This window comes from Phyllobates terribilis, unplaced genomic scaffold (assembly GCF_046119375.1).
Source record: "Phyllobates terribilis strain yellow unplaced genomic scaffold, ASM4611937v1 Scaffold_12__6_contigs__length_324123572, whole genome shotgun sequence".
Taxonomy (NCBI): Eukaryota; Metazoa; Chordata; class Amphibia; order Anura; family Dendrobatidae; genus Phyllobates; species Phyllobates terribilis.
Genome location: NW_027362772.1, coordinates 69,074,695 through 69,095,039, shown reverse-complemented (window position 1 = coordinate 69,095,039; position 20,345 = coordinate 69,074,695). Strand labels below are relative to the sequence as shown.

Here is a 20,345-nt window from a genome sequence, read left to right as displayed (position 1 = left end):
CTTGTGGTGAGAGGCAGAGTTGTGTTTGAGAATGCAGTTGTTGACGTGCTTCCAGTACTACGTCTCTGTCCAGGAAGGCGCAACCTGACCTCGTCGTCACTAGCATCTTCCTCCACCTCCTCTGCTGACCTCATCTCTTGGCTGACTGTGGGTTGACAGTAAGTGGGATCTCCAACCTCATCATCATCACCCTGTGCGTTATCACACCCGTCGTCCTCAGAGCCAACCTGTTCCTGCCCTGACAAAAAACTAAAGTTGTCGCTCCAATCAGGTATTTGAGTCTTATCATCGTCTTCCTCATTGTCTCCACCAACAGGAGTTACAGTTTGGGAATGAGGGTCTACATTATGGTCAGAACCTTCTGCGTCTGGTCCTGGATCCGACTCATAAAGATTCTGGGCATCAGTGCAGATCATTTCCTCGTCTGGATTCACAGAAGCGCTGGAGTCGACCTCTGATTCCCAGGCTATAGTATGAGTAAACAGCTCTGCAGACTCAACCATCTGTTCTACCTCATACTCAGACGGGCAGCTGGAGATTTGGGAGCTGTGAGGACGCAAGTGCGATTGGGGTGACACCTTTGAGGACTGGAGTATTTGTGATGTTGAAGTTGATGTGGAGGAGAGCCCACTTAAAGGAGCACTTGATATCCGTTGAAGCACCTGCTGTTTTTGTGCCTCATCTGGAATTTGTAGCGATTGGCGTGGCCGTAAGAAAGGGATCTTATCACATTGTCCGCTAAAAGAAGTAGACATTTTAGTTTGGCTGGAAGATGGTCTTTCTTCTGCAGATGTTACTGTTGCTTTAACACCTACCCCACGGACACAACCTTTTTTCCCCTTCCCAACACGCCTATTCCCCTTTCCACCAGCAGCAGGCCTTTTTCCACTCATTTTGGTGGTTAACTAATTCACAACTCTGGAGTTGTTTGCACAAAAAAACAATGGATGGGAACCGAGCAGAGCTGAGTGGCCAAACTGTGGTATTAGGCCAAAACTATTGGCTGGGTTAAATGCAGAAAAAAATTATATTCAATTTGCAACCTAATGGAGGTCTGTATAGATGGATTAATAGAACAAGTCCCACACACAGCTAGAAGCCCAATATTTTTTCAGAGGTAGATGCAGAAAAAAATATATTCAGTTTGCAACCTGATGGAGGTCTGTATAGATGGATTAATAGAACAAGTCCCACACACAGCTAGAAGCCCAATATTTTTTCAGAGGTAGATGCAGAAAAAAATATATTCAGTTTGCAACCTGATGGAGGTCAGTATAGATGGACTAATACAACAAGTCCCACACACAGCTAGAAGCCCAATATTTTTTCAGAGGTAGATGCAGAAAAAAATATATTCAGTTTGCAACCTGATGGAGGTCTGTATAGATGGATTAATAGAACAAGTCCCACACACAGCTAGAAGCCCAATATTTTTTCAGAGGTAGATGCAGAAAAAAATATATTCAGTTTGCAACCTGATGGAGGTCTGTATAGATGGATTAATAGAACAAGTCCCACACACAGCTAGAAGCCCAATATTTTTTCAGAGGTAGATGCAGAAAAAAATATATTCAGTTTGCAACCTGATGGAGGTCTGTATAGATGGATTAATAGAACAAGTCCCACACACAGCTAGAAGCCCAATATTTTTTCAGAGGTAGATGCAGAAAAAAATATATTCAGTTTGCAACCTGATGGAGGTCAGTATAGATGGACTAATACAACAAGTCCCACACACAGCTAGAAGCCCAATATTTTTTCAGAGGTAGATGCAGAAAAAAATATATTCAGTTTGCAACCTGATGGAGGTCTGTATAGATGGATTAATAGAACAAGTCCTACACACAGCTAGAAGCCCAATATTTTTTCAGAGGTAGATGCAGAAAAAAATATATTCAGTTTGCAACCTGATGGAGGTCTGTATAGATGGATTAATAGAACAAGTCCCACACACAGCTAGAAGCCCAATATTTTTTCAGAGGTAGATGCAGAAAAAAATATATTCAGTTTGCAACCTGATTGAGGTCAGTATAGATGGACTAATACAACAAGTCCCACACACAGCTAGAAGCCCAATATTTTTTCAGAGGTAGATGCAGAAAAAAATATATTCAGTTTGCAACCTGATGGAGGTCTGTATAGATGGATTAATAGAACAAGTCCCACACACAGCTAGAAGCCCAATATTTTTTCAGAGGTAGATGCAGAAAAAAATATATTCAGTTTGCAACCTGATGGAGGTCTGTATAGATGGATTAATAGAACAAGTCCCACACACAGCTAGAAGCCCAATATTTTTTCAGAGGTAGATGCAGAAAAAAATATATTCAGTTTGCAAACTGATGGAGGTCTGTATAGATGGATTAATAGAACAAGTCCCACACACAGCTAGAAGCCCAATATTTTTTCAGAGGTAGATGCAGAAAAAAATATATTCAGTTTGCAAACTGATGGAGGTCTGTATAGATGGATTAATAGAACAAGTCCCACACACAGCTAGAAGCCCAATATTTTTTCAGAGGTAGATGCAGAAAAAAATATATTCAGTTTGCAACCTGATGGAGGTCAGTATAGATGGACTAATACAACAAGTCCCACACACAGCTAGAAGCCCAATATTTTTTCAGAGGTAGATGCAGAAAAAAATATATTCAGTTTGCAACCTGATGGAGGTCTGTATAGATGGATTAATAGAACAAGTCCCACACACAGCTAGAAGCCCAATATTTTTTCAGAGGTAGATGCAGAAAAAAATATATTCGGTTTGCAACCTGATGGAGGTCTGTATAGATGGATTAATAGAACAAGTCCCACACACAGCTAGAAGCCCAATATTTTTTCAGAGGTAGATGCAGAAAAAAATATATTCAGTTTGCAACCTGATGGAGGTCTGTATAGATGGATTAATAGAACAAGTCCCACACACAGCTAGAAGCCCAATATTTTTTCAGAGGTAGATGCAGAAAAAAATATATTCAGTTTGCAACCTGATGGAGGTCTGTATAGATGGATTAATAGAACAAGTCCCACACACAGCTAGAAGCCCAATATTTTTTCAGAGGTAGATGCAGAAAAAAATATATTCAGTTTGCAACCTGATGGAGGTCTGTATAGATGGATTAATAGAACAAGTCCCACACACAGCTAGAAGCCCAATATTTTTTCAGAGCTAGATGCAGAAAAAAATTATATTCAATTTGCAACCTGATGGAGGTCAGTATAGATGGACTAATAGAATGATGCTATGCCCAAAAGATTTTACTTCACTAGGTGCAGTAAAAAAATTGGTATTCTATACACAGGTGGTATATCTTGCAACACAGATAGGCTACTCCACTCACTAACACACTCTGCAATAGGCCAAAAAGGATTAGCTTTGCTAGATTCAGCCAAATGCTGTGAAAAAAACTTGCACAGCACTGGCACAGACCTGCCTGGCAAAAACTGATAGGAACTGATGTAACCTAGTCCTGAAAAGGACTCCAATTACAATTAGTCTTTACTCCCACAATCTATCTATTTAAGAGCACAGACCTGCCTGATAAAAGTCGTAGGAAATGCTGTAACCTAGTCCTTAAAAGGACTGCAATCACAACTATTCCCTACTCCCAAGCTATCTGTAGATTTGTGCGAAAATTGGCTTGAAATTAACAAGGTATAGCGCACACAGCAACAGCGGTGCCGTCTAACACGCAGCTGCAGCAGTGAGAAAATGGTGGCGACGGGGAAAATGGCTTGGTCTTATAGGGCAAGGACATGTGACATACACTGCCAATGACACATGCCCTTGCTTGTGTGAAAAAAAGCACTTCGCTCCGTGTGTGCGCTGCTGATAGGCTGACAGATTGCACCTCCCCACTGCAAATGCGGAAAAGAAAAAAAAAAATGGAGATCTTCATTGTTCCTGCAGAGATCCATCCCCTGCCCCTCCCCCCACCCCGCTGTACACTCAAACTGCGTATTAACATTAATTTTCATGATTACTGAGAAAAAATCCAGTTATGATTTTGGTGCACGAACAGTTATCGAACATAACCTCGAACAGCCGAATTTTTCTCAAATTGTTCGTGTTCGCCGAACGGCTCGAACACCGCCCAAAACAGCTCGAATTTGAGATTGGCGAACAGTTCGAGTAGAACAACGCTCATCTCTAGTCACTACACCACCTCTGTCTCTTCTAAATTTTGCCATCCGAATATTTATTACCCGCCTTGTCCGTTCGATGGCCGTGATGTCTCGCGCACCTTGCCATACCGCTATCGGCATAATCTCTGACCATACTATAGCTAGTTTTGTGAAAAATTCTCTGAAGCGCTCAGTGTCTAGTTTCATTATTGCCATTAGTTATGCGCTCTTGTGATGACCTAGGTCATTTCCCCCGGCCTGTATAACTAAGATGACCGGACATCTTGCCTCTCTCCCTACCTTGATTACCTCCATTAGTACCTGTTTCCATAGCAGACCTCTAATACCTCTCCAGTTGAAATATGTGTTATGAAACTCTAATTTCCTCCCGCCTGGGCGGACTTTCGTCCTTTTTTCTGCCCAATATATATACGAGTGGCCTATCACCCACACTGTTGGCTTAGCGTCACCTGTAAAAGAAACAAACCATGTTAGGATAACAAGTCCGGTCTTATGTTTATCGCCAAACACGTGGATCTCCATCTCCCTATCCTCTGAACTTCCGTTTCTGACAGTCCTGCTCTTGCTGCTTCCGTGGCCGCGCCTATGCGGTATGAGTCTGTCCCGTAATCTTTGGGGTGGTTCCCTGCCGATGTTATGCATTTATTAAATATAGCTTGGAACTGGTATCTTGATAATGGCATTCCATCAATGTGTGATAGGAAGAAATTACTTTGTGATCTGATGGTTATATATGTTTTTACTATTGTTACCCGACTCAGTGTACCGTTTGTGGATTGTAGAAGTACCCAAGTGCCCCTGCCTCTGGAACCGTTTTCGATTTCTGTATGCGTAGACGTATTGCATTATTGGTTATGACTACGTCCTGGTGTAATAAGCCTCCACTGGTGGTAATTTTGGATTGAGGGACTAATTTGCTTATGCATAGCACCCCGAAGAAGGCGATTGCAAATGCAGTAGACAGTAGTGTTGCTTCAAATTGTGAGTGTCATGTTAATGGTGTTAGGGATATGATGTGAGAAATCAGTTTTAGTGACACGGGACGGGACGTCTACACTCCTGACTTGGCTGACCCCTTTTCCACCCTTTTATGGATTGTCTGATGCTGAATCTCTTTGTCACATCTCCCCAATTCAGTAGTTGGAAGTGAAATGCTACTCCGGTCAGACACCGCTGCGCTGACGCCCCTGATATGTCCCTCATCATTAGCTGGTGGAGAAATTCTATGGTGACTTGTAATATGGCTTGTTCACATTGGTCAACCCGTCTGCCTGCTACTAGTCATGTCCACTCTTCCCATGCCTTACCGTATGCTTGCCATGTCGACGGGGCAACTGACGCTCTGATTAATGGCATCAACTATTCGCCACTAGATCCCATAGGGAGGGTGGGCAACTGTTGCCCGATGGCAAGATGCAGCTAAAAATTATTATTAGTTTCAAAGCTGGTGGAACTTGGTATAGATGGCCTAATACAATGAGTGCCACACACTGCTACTAAGCCCAAAATTATTTTCCGGGCTAGATGCAGCTAAAAATTATTTTGAATTTGCAACCTGGTGGAGGTTAGTATAGATGGACTAATAGAACAAGTCCCACACACTGCTACAAGCCGAAGCCCAAATATTTTTTCAGAGCTAGATGCAGATAAAAATTATTTTGAATTTGCAACCTGGTGGAGGTTAGTATAGATGGACTAATAGAACGATGCTATGCCCAAAAGGTTTTACTTCACTAGGTGCAGTAAAAAAAATTGTATTCTATACACAGGTGGTGTAGCTTGCAACACAGATAGGCTACTCCACTGACTAACATACACTGAAGAGGCCAAAAAGGATTTGCTTTGCTAGATTTAGCCAAATGCTGTGAAAAAAAAACTTGCACAGCACTGGCACAGACCTGCCTGGCAAAAAGTGATAGGAACTGATGTAACCTAGCTCTCAAAAGGACTGCAATTACAATTAGTCTTTACTCCCAACCTATCTATTTAAGAGCACAGACCTGCCTGATAAAAGTCGTAGGAAAAGATGTAACCTAGTCCTCAAAAGGACTGCAATCACAACTATTCCCTACTCCCAAGCTATCTGTAGATTTGTGCGAAAATTGGCTTGAAATTAACACTGAAAGTACACTGTGTTCCAAATTATTATGCAAATAATATTTTCTCAGATTTTCCCAAATTACCTATATGAATTGCAGTCATTGTAATTTTCCAGTCAAATAACTATTAGAGTACAATTGAAAGGTTTTTCTACAAACTGCCTATGATAACAGTATATTTAAAAAAAAATAAAAAACTCAAACTGCGCTCAAAATGCATGTTCCAAATGATTATGCACAGCAGAGTTTTCAACCTTTTCATTTTAATAAAGAACAAAAAAATGGTCATTTTTGAAATTATAAGCATTAGCAGGTTATTACAAACTGAAATCAAACAGTTTTCAACTCAAAACTTTATTCTAGGTGATGTTACATTTGCACATAGGACCCCTTGTTCGAAAGGAGCTTCTGAACTCTCTCGTCCATTGAATTTGTCAGGTTTTGGATGGTTTCTGCTTTAATTGTTTTTCATGAGGACAGAATACCCTCCAAGAGCTGTTGCTTAGATGTGAACTGCCTCCCGCCATCATAGACACTCCTTTTGATGATGCTCCAGAGGTTCTCAATGGGGTTGAGGTCAGGGGAGTATGGGTGCCACACCATAAGTTTGTCCCCTTTTATGCCCATAGCAGCCAGAGATGCGGATGTGTTATGTGCAGCATGAGACGGGGCATTATCATGCATGAAAATGATCTTGCTGCGGAATACACGGTTCTTCTTCTTGAACCATTGCAGGAAGTGCTGTTTGAGAAACTCAACATACATTATGGAGTTCATCTTTACCCCTTCAGGGATCCTAAAAGGGCCGACAATCTCTCTCCCCATGATTCCAGCCCAAAACATTACTCCACCTCCTCCTTGTTAGCGCCGTAGCCGTGTTTGCATGAGGTGTCCATCAACCAGTCATCCTCCAGTCCATCCATTTGGACCATCGAGATCATTTCATGCATGATAATGCCCCGTCTCATGCTGCACATAACACATCTGCTTCTCTGGCTGCTGTGGGCAAAAAAGGGGACAAACTTATGGTGTGGCCCCCATGCTCCCCTGACCTCAACCCCATTGAGTTCCTCTGGAGCATCATCAAAAGAAGTGTCTATGATGGCGGGAAGCAGTTCACATCTCAGCAACAGCTCTGGGAGGGTATTCTGTCCTCATGCAAAACAATTGGAAGCAGAAACCATCCAAAACCTGACAAATTCAATGGACAAGAGAGTTCAGAAGCTCCTTTCGAACAAGGGGTCCTATGTGCAAATGTAACATCACCTAAAATAAAGTTTTGAGTTGAAAACTGTTTGATTTCAGTTTGTAATAACCTGCTAATGCTTATAATTTCAAAAATGACCATTTTTTTGTTCTTTATTAAAATGAAAAGGTTGAAAACTCTGCTGTGCATAATAATTTGTAACATGCATTTTGAGTGCAGTTTGAGTTTTTTATTTTTTTTTAAATATGCTGTTATCATAGGCAGTTTGTACAAAAACCTTTCAATTGTACTCTAATAGTTATTTGACTGGAAAATTACAATGACTGCAATTCATATAGGTAATTTGGGAAAATCTGCGAAAATATTATTTGCATAATAATTTGGAACACAGTATATAGCGCACACAGCAACAGCGGTGCTATCTAACACGCAGCTGCAGCAGTGAGAATATTGTGGCGACGGGTTATGGCTTGGTCTTATAGGGCAAGGACATGTGACATACACTGCCAATGACACATGCCCTTGCTTGAGTGAAAAAAAGCACTTCGCTCCGTGTGTGCACTGCTGATAGGCTGACAGATTGCACCTCCCCACTGTAAATGCGGGAAAGAGAAAAAAAAATGGAGATCTTCATTATTCCTGCAGAGATCCATCCCCTGCCCCTCCCCCCGCCCCGCTGTACACTCAAACTGCGTATTAACAATAATTTTCAGCATTACTGAGAAAAAATCCAGTTATGATTTTGGTGCATGAACAGTTCTCGAACATAACCTCGAACAGCCAAATTTTTTTCAAATTGTTCGTGTTCGCTGAACGGCTCGAACACCGCCCAAAACAGCTCGAATTTGAGATTGGCGAACAGTTCGAGTCGAACACCGCTCATCTCTACTCATGACCAATAGACAACGCCAGAAGCGTCTTACCTGGGCCAAGGAGAAAAAGACCTGGACTGTGCTCAGTGGTCCAAGTTGTTGTTTTCAGATGAAAGTCAATTTTGCATTTCATTTGGAAATCAAGGTCCCAGAGTCAGGAGGAAGAGTGGAGAGGCCACAATCCAAACTGCTTGAGGTCTAGTGTGAAGTCTCCATAAGCAGTGATGGTTTGGGGAGCCATGTCATCTGCTGGTATAGGTCCACTATGTTTTATCAAGACCAAAGCAGCGCAGCCGTCTACCAGGACATTTTAGAGCACTTCATGCTTCCCTCTGTCGACAAGCTCTTTGGAGATGGAAATGTCATTATCCAGCAGGACTTGGCACCTGTCCACACTGCCAAAAGTACCAATACCTGGTTTACAAACAACAGTATCACTGTGCTTGATTGGCCAGCAAACTTGCCTAACCTTACGCCCATAGAGAATCTATTATAGAGAATCTATGGTGTATTGTCAAGAGGAAGATGAGAGACGCCAGACCCAACAATGCAGACGAGCTGAAGGCTGCTATCAAAGCAACCTGGGCTTCCATAACACCTCAGCAGTGCCACAAGCTGATCGCCTCCATGCCACGCCGCATTGATGCAGTAACTGATGCAAAAGGAGCCCCGACCAAGTATTGAGGGCATTTACTGAACATACATTTCAGTAGGATAACATTTTGGATTTTAAAAACATTTTTCAAGCTGTTGTTATAAAGTATTCTAATTTACTGAGATAATGACTTGTGTTTTCATTGGCTGTAAGCCATAATCATCAACATTAACAGAAATAAACACTTGAAATAGATCACTCTGTTTGTAATGACTCTATATAATATATGAGTTTCACTTTTTGTATTGAAGAACTGAGATAAATTAACTTTTTGATGATATTCTAATTTAGTGAGAAGCACTTGTATATAAATAGTTTGAAGTGTGAAATCCTGCTGACAGAATCCCTTTAAGCTGTTTAATGACCTATGACCCATCAAAAACAAAATAATAAGAGAAGCTTCCCTACAACCCTTCAGGGGCCTTTTCACACAGCGCTTACAGAGTTTAGCAGTTTTTACTTTTTAATCACAGATATGCTTTAAAGTGTTGACCCGAAACTAAAATTGATTTTAATCCTAAATGCCTCACTGTTTAATATTATAATCTAATCTCTTTTCTAATATTCTTTAATTACAAAGTCCCCACCATTCCCTCACTACCCTATCTAACTGTTTTGTTATTTTCTTAATACTTCCTCTTTGATGATGCTTCATTTGAGAATCCCAGTGCATGCTGGGATACTCAAATGAAGCGTCATCAGGGGGCAGAAGCTGCAGTCACTGCTGCAGCCTCTGCACCCTCCGTGAAGTGAAGCATTAACAGTGACATCATTTTAGTTCCTGCTCTACTGAGCATGCGTCAGTTGTTAATTTCAATGTATGCTCAGTAGATTCTTGTCACTGTACAATGTGCACAGTGACAGTGCACTCTCTCGCCAGCTCTGATCAAAAGTAAAGAGCGCACTGTCAGTGTTGTTAAAAGAATATCCAGCGTTCAGGAAAAGCAGAAACCAACAGTGCCCCTGCAAGTGACATGAGTAGTGAGGAAATGGTAGGGACTTTCTGATTAAAGTGTATTAGAAAAGAGATTAACCCCTTCACGACCAATGACATATATTTACGTCATCGGCTATGTCTCTGCCTTTGATTAAGGCACTCCGGAGCTGAGTCTGCATCTTTCCCCACACTTGATGGCTGATTTAATTTCACCGCACTTGGAATTTTTTTCCCATTTTCCAGTGCATCACATGATAAAATTAATGGTGTCATTCAAAAATACAATCGTCACACAAAAAAACAAGATCTCATATGGTTATGAGGATTGAAAAATAAAAAAAAGTTATGGCTTTTGGAAGAATGGTAGGAAAAAAACAAAATGAAAAAAAAAATGGAAAATGTGAAGGGGTTAAGGAAATGGCTAAAACTAATGCAGCCTTTCAGGAGTTAAACTAAAGCAACAGTCTAATTGGTTACTATAGGTTGAAGGTGGAGTAAACCGTGCTGAGTTGATTACCTTCCATCCCTTTCCTCTCTCTCTCCGGTAGGATCCACCATTGATGCAGCAAGAAAATGAGGCCAAGTATCAGTACAATAACCACTACTGATCCAAAGAAGATTCCCACTATAATAATGCCAGAGTGATCAGTGGAACATGTCATGGTTTCTGTGATTCAAAACAAAAAAACAGGAACATGGTTACAAGTAAAAGCAGAATGTAATAGGTCTCTGTAAGTGTGCATGTAGAGATAGCTGTCAATCATTGACCGAAGCCGCCCATTGGACCTGAGTACCCAGAAAGAGTAGTGATTTCAATGCATAAAATACAAGTTAGGGTGCAGTCAAACGGTCGTATAAATTGTATAGAGATCATACCGTAATGCTAAGACTGGCCACAGCTCTTCCGACCCGAGCGTGAAAGCTTCATATATTTCTATGCGGTTGTCATGCTCAGGTGAGAAGAGCCGCCGGCCAGTCCATGCATTGCAGTTTGATCTCAGTCTGATTTATACAGCTGTTTGAGTGCACCCTTATATTGAGTCTTTTCTCAAAAAACTATAAGTTAATCTGTTCAGCTTCTCCAGCTCTATAGCATGCTCCTGGCAGATTGCACTGCATTTCCAAGCTGATAGGTTCCCTTTAAGTGAAGTTAACAATGCAAAAAGAAAAATTACACTGTAGAATGTTTTTCAGTGTTCGTTTGTCATATGCATCAGAATAACCTATATATAGGTCCCAATTCAATTGACAGAGAAGGAAAATTCTGCATGGAATACATTTGTTTTGCATGGGAGCATATGTAAGAGTGGTGAAGACACCAATCACGTCATGTATATAATGCCATGCGTTTTATACATATAATGTCTTTTGTGAAATGTGAACTAGGTACTAGGTTTTAGTGTATATTGTGAATAGACTGTATGGCATAGGATAGCGATATAGATTTGGATCTAGGACATAAGATAAAGAGGATAGGTTTGGTACATATTGTTAAGAGGCAGTGGCTATAGGGTAAGCATTATAGGTGTAATATATTTAGTGTATAATGTTTGGGGAAGTTCTGCCAGCTACATACTGTAGAGAGAGACATAGGTAAAGGTTAGGACTAGCCCATAATGGGATGGACAAGTCCCAGTAAAAAGGAACTGTTTCCTGGTAAAGACTCAAATATGGAAATACAGTAACCAAGGTCAAGTTCAAGAGCAGTGGGCAGCTTGTGCCAGCAGAATCCAATGTTCATGGCAGTAGGAGGCCTTACTAGAATCCCTTGCGGACATTCCTGCAATGTTCAAGGCTCATGGCTCGGTACAGGTACTATGGAGAGTGCCTTATCCTCTGGTGTACAGGGGACAATGGACATAGAACCCAGAGAAGGGAAGGTAAAGGATCAAAGGTGGATTAATGGACTGGATGGGAAATCCCAGGGGTCTGAGAGAGCCAGTGAATGTGGGGATAGTCCAGTAGAAATGGATAGCAATGCTGGGGGCATGCTGTGTTAAGGAAACAAGGAAAGGGAAGTGTGGTGCCCAATACTGCGTGTTTCAATCTGATGAACTTGAAATGTCCAGTAAAGTTTTACGTGTTGAAACTAATAGGGTGTCCTTTGATCTATGTGTGACGGCTCTTGAAGATGGAGGCTTGGAGATGGCAACGGTATGCGGCCTACAAGTGAGTGTGATCCTCCCCGCACATGATAGCACATTGGGACTAGGATACAATTTTCCTGCAAAATGCTGGGGCAATATGAAGCAGCAGCTCGGCCATGGCTATCGCCAGTGGTCATTTTACATTTGCCGTCGCCAGCAGTTTGGAATCATGTGTCAAAAAGACCTGAAGAATTAGGGAAAGATACTTGTGAAAATGAAGATGGCAGCCACAGCCAGACCCAAAATGGTGGACAGTAACGCACAAGGCCGAAGAAAGCCCGCCCATCGTGGGCGTTGACAAGTCAGAAAGACTCGAAAATCCATTCAGCCCAGAAGGAGCCCTATCTGGAGAAGTCAGCCCATAGTGAATGGTGCCCGCCTCTGCTGGGCACAGCAAAAAAAGAAGAAACCATACTCATTGTAACAAGCCAAAGAAAAGCGGGTGGAGACTCCCAAGAGATGGGCAGGTGAGCCGAAAGTGGGTCCACTTTGGAAGAGGTGGAACTCTGACAGACCTCAGAAGCAGTAAGGGGCAATGCTATTCTCGGGTAGTGAGTCGGTGAATGGACAGCAGGGTGAGATAATGGCGGAGTCAAGCAAGGCCTCCAAGGGTGCGACTGGAGGAATGAAGGAACCAGAGCAGGTTGGCGCAGAAACGGAGGGAGCAGTGGCTTGTGGCGCAGAACAGGGCAACTCCACTGGGCAACTAAGGCCCGAAGCAAGGATGCGGCCTTCACTGTCGGGGTTCGTGAGGTGTGAGGATGGGAGAGCCAGGATTCAGCAGCTGCTGAGTTGTTTAAACGGGTTGTCCACTACTAGGGCAACCGCTTCTTGATCTAAAAGTTTTGACAGCGATGAAGTAAAAAGCTTATACTTATCTCTTGTGCCGGCGCCATTCCAGTAGTGTCGGCACATACGGTCCTGGGACTCTCGTACTGTTTTATGACACGTGAGCCTGGCGCCCAATCAGTGCTGGCATCACTGGCTCCGCCTTTGAACGAATTGAACATGAAGAGGAAGTCAGAGATTAGCCGCAGCCCTAGTAGTCCTGGTAGTGGACAACCCCTTTAAAGGACCTAGGTTGGACGGAAGAGAGAAGGAGACGGACCAGAACCAGAGCCGGGGACCTGCTAGTGAGTCTGCTAGCTACAAGATATCAAGATCTGGCATCTCGGGGAGAGGGCATCACTGATGACCCACAGCGTAAACTGGGGTCCATAGAAGAATTCAGGACTTACCACCACATTCTGTTTGGCCACAAGTCAATCCAGAAGGAGAACCTTCCCCGCAGGCTGCAGGAACTGACTGCCGGTACCATGGTTACCTTGTTGAGTAACTAAACTTTATTTTTTTAATTACTGTTCAGTCCTTGTAAAGTTATGGAAATCTTAATAATTTACTCCATTTACTCCATTATCTTATTTTGCTTCTCTATTATCTCAATGGCTGTTTAAGCTGCCTTGTTCTTGTTCTTAGAGTTGCTGTTTTAAACTTCAGCTTTAGCAAATATCCATACTCCTGTGTGAAGGTTTCTGTTCACCCTCCTTCCCCATGCTCAGACAGGGAGAGTGCTTTTAAGTAGTATGTGAGCATAGTGGGATGTTAGTAGAGAAGTTCATTCTGTTGTATGGATATTTGCTAGAACTGCAGTTCAAAACAGCTTCTCCAATTGCATGAGTGTCACGGGTTTACCGTAACAGAGAGGAGCCAGAAGACGCAGCATCTGATTCCTTCCACTCCTGCACTCATTAGAAGCCTTTCACCTTCATATTAAATGGCGCAGGTTTCTTTTAGCAGTGAAGAGGTTATTCTGCTGCTGAGAGCTTTTGGAAGCATCACAGGGTGATACTCTCAGCTGTTCAATGTAAGCCACTCCCTGCTCCTATATATACACTGGACTCTGGCTATTGCCAGAGCTAGAATATGCTGCATGTTTAGGAGTTGGTGGTTTGTTATTGTTTGAGAAGGCATTAGGTGGATTTTGCTAAAACTGTTGCATAGTTTTGGGATGTGTGTTAATCCTCTCCTTCTCCTACTTTGGTTTTTCATCATCCCCCACTCCCCGGTGGTATTCTCTGTTGTTTGAGTGGATATATTTGTATGATTGGTATTTTCCTTTATCCCTGTTTGTATTACCTTGTTAGTCTAGTTGGTGCATTGCAATACCTTACTACTCCCTCTTCCCTGGGTGGGGGAAGGGAACAGACTTAGGGTGCTTTGAGGAGCTCTGACAGGGTACATGGCCCCGGCGTCTTCATTTTCAGAAGTAATCCGGGGAACAGAGCCAGCTAGGGAGCCCCTAGCATTAGGGACAGGGTAGGAGACCCTGCTCCCAGGATACCTGACAACAGAGTCGTAACAATGAGCCAGGCAGTTCAAACATCAGTTTCAGGATTTGATAGAGAAGGAAGCAAGATATGTTAATGGAGTATTTTACAAAGACTCATGATTTTACAAACACTGATCAGTAATTAAATGTAAAAAAAAAACCTTGCGTTACTCCTTACATAGAACAGGCACCACAAAACGTGTACAAATTTCATCTATTGGTACCTGTGTAATTTTTCATGGTCTGTTCTGCTTCCATTGTGCATCACTTAATGTCCCAGGTCTGTAGGTTATGTAATCAGACTGCAGTTTAGTTGTTATGATAGTGCAGCAACTCACTCTGGAAAATAGGTTGCACACTAGAAAACAGCAACTGACCCTGCCAGTTCCTGTACAGACTGGAGGTCCTGACCCTGCAGCCCCTAGTGTTTCCTGAGTGAGCTTAGAAAGCCCTAACCTCAGACTAGACAATGGAAACTCGGACCTATGCTGCCTGAAAGGCCGTCAAGTGCTTCACGTTCCTCCTAATGAACAGGAGGGCAGAACAGAGTGTAAATTACCAATAGAAGGGGAAGTGTGCTGAAATAGAAAAAGATCCCAGAGTGAGTAAACAACCACAAAGTACAAAATAAAGGATTAAGTACATACTATTAGAAAATATACTGCCTATTTCCTAAAAAGAAACAGAAGATAGGTGCAGGGAGAAGATAATAAACAGTAAAGAGATAAACCCTAGCTGATCTTTCAGTGACTGGCTTAAACTACAGCAGTATGGCTGGATATCCAAATGAGACTATCCCCAGCAGGAAATACGAGCAGTGGGAAAGTATATAAAGCCTCACCTGAAAGGTGATAGGGCAGACAAATGAGGAAATGAAAACACATGGTACCCTACAAAAACTGCAGCAAGGACAGCAGACACTACACACCCGTAGAAAAGGTTTATCTGCTGTGACTCAGTGGATAGAGAAGCCAACCACAAAGCACAAGCTCAAGTGATTGAACGCAGATGCATGACATTGATCTGGTAATCAGTAAATTATGGTATGACACAAAAAAGTGATACTGTCATGTTCAAGCTTTTTAAGTACTATTTCAACTGCACTTTAGAATGGCTTACAATTATGTTAGATTAGGTCACTATAGGGCTTATTTGAGGGATTGCCCAGTTTCTTTAGTGCTTTCTTTAAGCTACGCCGCTCAATATTGTTGCATTAATCTCTCCATGCCGATGCAGCTTCTAAAATGTGCTACAAAGAGAAAAAAAGAGCAGGAATCGCTCTCTGTGTGTGCTGTGTATGCATCTCAGCAGCTAGTCTCTACACTTTAGCTGATTGACAACTGAAAATTAAAGATAGAGCCTGCAGAGGGGAACACTGGTGAAAAATGCAAGTCATATAATGGCCAGAAACAGTTTTATGACTTATTGTGAAAATGTACAGTACCTGAAATGACAAATACACTTTAAGCGCTTGAATCTCAATCTCATCCAGGTACCACATACATATTGATCAATAAGTAGATTTTGCAACCTCTATATTGTGTGCATTTGCCTAAATGGCACCACCTCACCATTTCACGGATGCCTTTATCAACTCTAGACTAAATGTTAGCTATTCAAGGCAATAAAGAACTTATGTCTCATGTTAAACTTACGTTCTTTAATAAAGTCAATGCAATGTAATAAATACTGTATATAATACACACCCTCCGGTCTCCCGTCAGTCTTACCTTGCTGTCTCTGCTGAATAGGGAAGTGTTACTCCAACCACAAGATCAGTTCTGCTAGTTTCACATAGGAATGTGTAATATATGAAGTTAGGTCATATGTTCAGGGCTGAACGTGAAATGTGCTTGACCCTTCTCATCCTATAAACCTTCGATCTACTGGACACATCATACTATAGCAGGGTATTATGGCCACATACATTGCGGTATTTTTAGTAGAACTCTAATGATTGCTCTATAAAATCTTCAAGACCTTTGGATTACCAATGATATCTATTAAGAAGAGGTGTGCAAATAAAAGGTATTCAATAAAGGTGATTATAAAAATGGCTTGACTATCAGCTCTGGGCCAGCCATTAACCCAAGTGTTCCGTTAGGCGGTATGTGCTATAACATGATGTTCATTATAATGAACGGATGACTATATGTTATGGCTCAACTGGTGAGCTGGATTTGCTAATCCATAGGTCACGGTGAGGAGCACGGACCTCAGCACTAGATGCAGCAGATTTGGATAGGCCATGTGTCACAAAAAACATCTAAGATCAGCAAAGCAGGATATGCTGAATGTCACGTGGATCAGCAAAGCAGGACATACTGGTTGGCATCTGGATTAGTAGTATTGGAGATACTGACAGTCACTTTAGAATAGCAGCGCTGAGGGTGCGGGCAGCTCCTTATTGTAGCAGGGCCAAACATATAATCAAGCACATTGGCACAGCAAAGCCGAGGGCGTGGACAGCACTTTTGAACAATAGAGTCATGTAGTCAGCCAAGTACCTTGATGCAACTGAGCCAAAAAATGAGCAGACAGCACTTTGGAACAACAGAATAGAGTAGATAGAGGAGTACCCTAATGCAACAGAGGTCTTTATGCAGGTAGTACCTTGGTGAGGCAGAGCTGAAACATAAGACAGGCACCTTGTTGTAAAAGAGCAAAGTGTGTACGCAGCAATCCTAGTGCTTTTTTAAAAGTAACATCGTCCCAGTTCAGGTAGAATGATACAGTGATGTCAATGCGCCACATACACTGGAAAACTGAAGTCCTAGAAGTGCCCAATTCATTCTGTAGGTCAAAAGAAACTTGCTGCACACAAGATGGAGCAGTAAACTTATGGCTCTCTGCCCCACAACAGGTTTTAATTATATTAGTGTCCTGTAGACACTGATACAGTTGAGAGTGGCACTCGGATGAGTAGAAAGCCCCGCGAGCCCCGGATTGGCGACCCCTGATCTAAAAAAACCTTCATACCTGGCTTGTTTCAAAGAGGGAAACATGGTGCAATATCCTCTTTATATGTTTTGGCATTTCTTCTGAGATTATATTGCGTGTGGTAAACATTATTTCACAGCCGACTTCCCTATGCGAGGGTTTAGCATCTCTTTCAAAGAAGTTACGACATAACTGCTGCTTGACATTGGCAAATGTAGAGTTAGGATTATTCTTCTTTATCATAAAATTGCAGCACAGAGCCGGCATACACATACATTGCTCCAAAGAATCACAACTTCTGAGCATTTATACCAGTGATACTGCTGGCTGACAGCTAACAAGCAATCTTGTGAACTACTGAGACAAGGTGTTTGGCGCTTGATTGGAAATCTCCATTGATGTCGAACATGAAAAATTGGCACCAAGTGGTCATATGTTTTTTATAGTTTATGATGTATCAGTTGAAAGCTATTTATCAGAATTCAGCCTTCATTTTCACAGAACAGAGTAAAAAATGAATGAGGCCCATCATATATCTCCTGCTTTGCAGGTAGTCCTTTGTGGAGGTCACTAGTGTTTTTTTACGTGAATGGCCAACGTCGTGCATTGCGGTCATTCACAGAAACGCACGATTGTCTTGCTGGTCACTTTCCAGTCTTTCCTGCTCTAGCAAAAAGTTAATACATAGTGGTGTAACACAATATCTGTGGCCAATGTAAAAAAAATAGCCATGTGTTTCGACAGTCATCGCGATTATAGACCTCCAGGAAATACTTATGAGAAACCCCAGGAAATCGATACAAAATTGAAAGCAACAGATGCACATCTGCAGAACAACCAGTCGACGTGTTTGGAGTATTAAAAATTGTCTACTGGCCATGGTGATGGGTGGCCATTTAGGAGTCCAACACCTCCTATAATGGGTAAGCAAGTCAATCATCCAATGTCCTGTTTATCCACACAAGGAAAATGGGGGCTGTTTTCAATTTTTTTCAAGACCATTTTGAACAATTTTAGTGAAAAAAAATAAAAATAAAACCAGGACGGCGAGAATTCACTTTAATTCTGCATTTAGGGTAGCTTTAAAAATATGTTCACATTATGGAAACATTACAGGACTAAATAACACAAACAAGATAAGCGAAGCAAAGTGTTTACAAGCTGATTGCACATTTTACGTAGATCTTTATTAGGAAATGTTGCAAATTGTTGACAGGTTCCTTTAAGGAAATAAAAGCAAGGATATCCTCTTTTTTGTATTTGCTAGAACTTATCATCAACACAAGTCAATCACTTGCAGATCTGTTGAGGAAGAGGAAGGCGAAAGAAATCATTTGAGACAGTTGTCAGGATGGATTTGGTCACCATTATGTTGCATTTTTTTGCTTTCAGCATAAGACTATGTGCACATGATATATTTTTCAGATAGATTTTGTCATGGAAATCACCTTAAAAACCTAGTAGAAAATGCTCAAAAGTTTGAACATTTTGATTTCTACATAAAAATGACTTGCTGTGCATATGTTCAGGCTTACGAAATCCGTCAAGATGTTATAAGAAGTATCCGGTCCATTTTTATGGTATTTTTTGCTCGGAAGACGCTCTGCATTTTACAGTCAATGGGAAAGATTTTGGAGCGTTTTGCCTTTGTTTTGCTAAAAAAAAAGCACTACTGTTTTTTTCTTTATTCAATGGAGATAAATATAAAACTAATAGTATAAAAAAGGTCATGAAATATAAGAAACAATCAAAAAAAAACACTGCTGGCCACCAAAACCATAGAAAAAAATGCTCAGGAAACGACTGAAAATTTTCACAAAAGATTTTTCAGAGTTTCCTGAAGTGTCTTCTGTTTAAAAAACTCTAAGTTTAAAAGGTTTAGTGTAGAGATCAGCGAACCCAAACTTAAAAGATAGGCATTTGTACTGGACAGTTAGTGTCTGGTGCTAAACATCAAACACAAACTTCTCCTGTTCGGAGTTCCCGGACAAGTCCGTTGGAATGTTCGGAGTTCTGGGGGAAGTCCGTTGGAATGTTTTGAGTTCCGGGGGAAGTCCATTGGAATGTTTCGAGTTCCGGGGAAAGTTCATTGGAATGTTCGGAGTTCTGAGAGAAGTCTATTGGAATGTTTGGAGTTCCGGGAGAAGTCCGTTGGAATGTTCGGAGTTCTGGGGGAAGTCTGTTGGAATGTGCGGAGTTACGGTGGAAGTCCATTGGAATGTTCGGAGTTCCGGGGACAGTCCGTTGGAATGTTCGGAGTTCCGGGAGAAGTTTGTTGCAATGTTTGAAGTTTCGGGGAAGTGAGACAGAGAGAAAATTTTCAGTTTCAAAAGTATGGGTACTCATTGTTTCCAATGGGGTTTGAGTTCTGTTTGAAGTTTGGGTAAAGTTCTGGTACCAGAACCGAACTTTGGAATAACGTTCAGGTAGGGTACCAGAACCCAAACTTCCACAGGTCCACTCATCCCTAGTTACGTGAGCGTTTTCGCAGAGTTTTTGGTATATGAATATGTCCACACTGAGTTTCACATGGAGTTTTTGGAGCAGAATTTGGCTATGTGGACACAATGCATTTTTCAGGCAGTTTACGAAACAATGGAGCAGTTTAGAAGTATCATGTTCATCCTACGAGCTGATCTCTTACTAGAATATATAGCAAAAAAAAAAAACGGTGAAATCGATGACAAAGTCACTTGTGGTGAGCGAAAACTCAGGTGGCTGTCTTGAAAGTCTAAAAGACACAGTGTGCACAAAGCCACTGAGCGGAAACCCCAAGTTTTTTATACTTTTTAAGATTTAGAGGAGAATTTGTAGAGTTTCCGCTCCAAAAACTCCTTGAAAAACTGATGTGCACATAGCCAAATACTGTCAGCTGGTGCACCACCAAACATTTTCAATGCCATTTTGTAATGAATAGAAACAATTAATGGAAAAAAAAATGCATTGATAATGGTCTCATCAAGACAAGTCCTAAAAGTAGCGAGATTATTATTGGTCATCTCATCACTCGATT

The 20,345-nt window shown here is 41.6% G+C and overlaps 1 long non-coding RNA gene across 2 annotated transcripts in view; it reads right to left on the bottom strand.

Annotated features, from left to right (window-relative positions):
- LOC141173081 (uncharacterized) overlaps positions 1-16,252 on the bottom strand; it is a 35,791-nt gene extending 19,539 nt beyond the window's left edge. For both annotated transcript variants that reach the window (XR_012252581.1, XR_012252582.1), the window contains exons 1-2: positions 16,123-16,252; positions 10,434-10,583 (exon numbers count right to left, since the gene is read on the bottom strand). This is a non-coding gene — a long non-coding RNA (uncharacterized lncRNA). The remainder of the gene's footprint in view (positions 1-10,433; positions 10,584-16,122) is intronic.
- Positions 16,253-20,345: the final 4,093 nt, after the last annotated feature.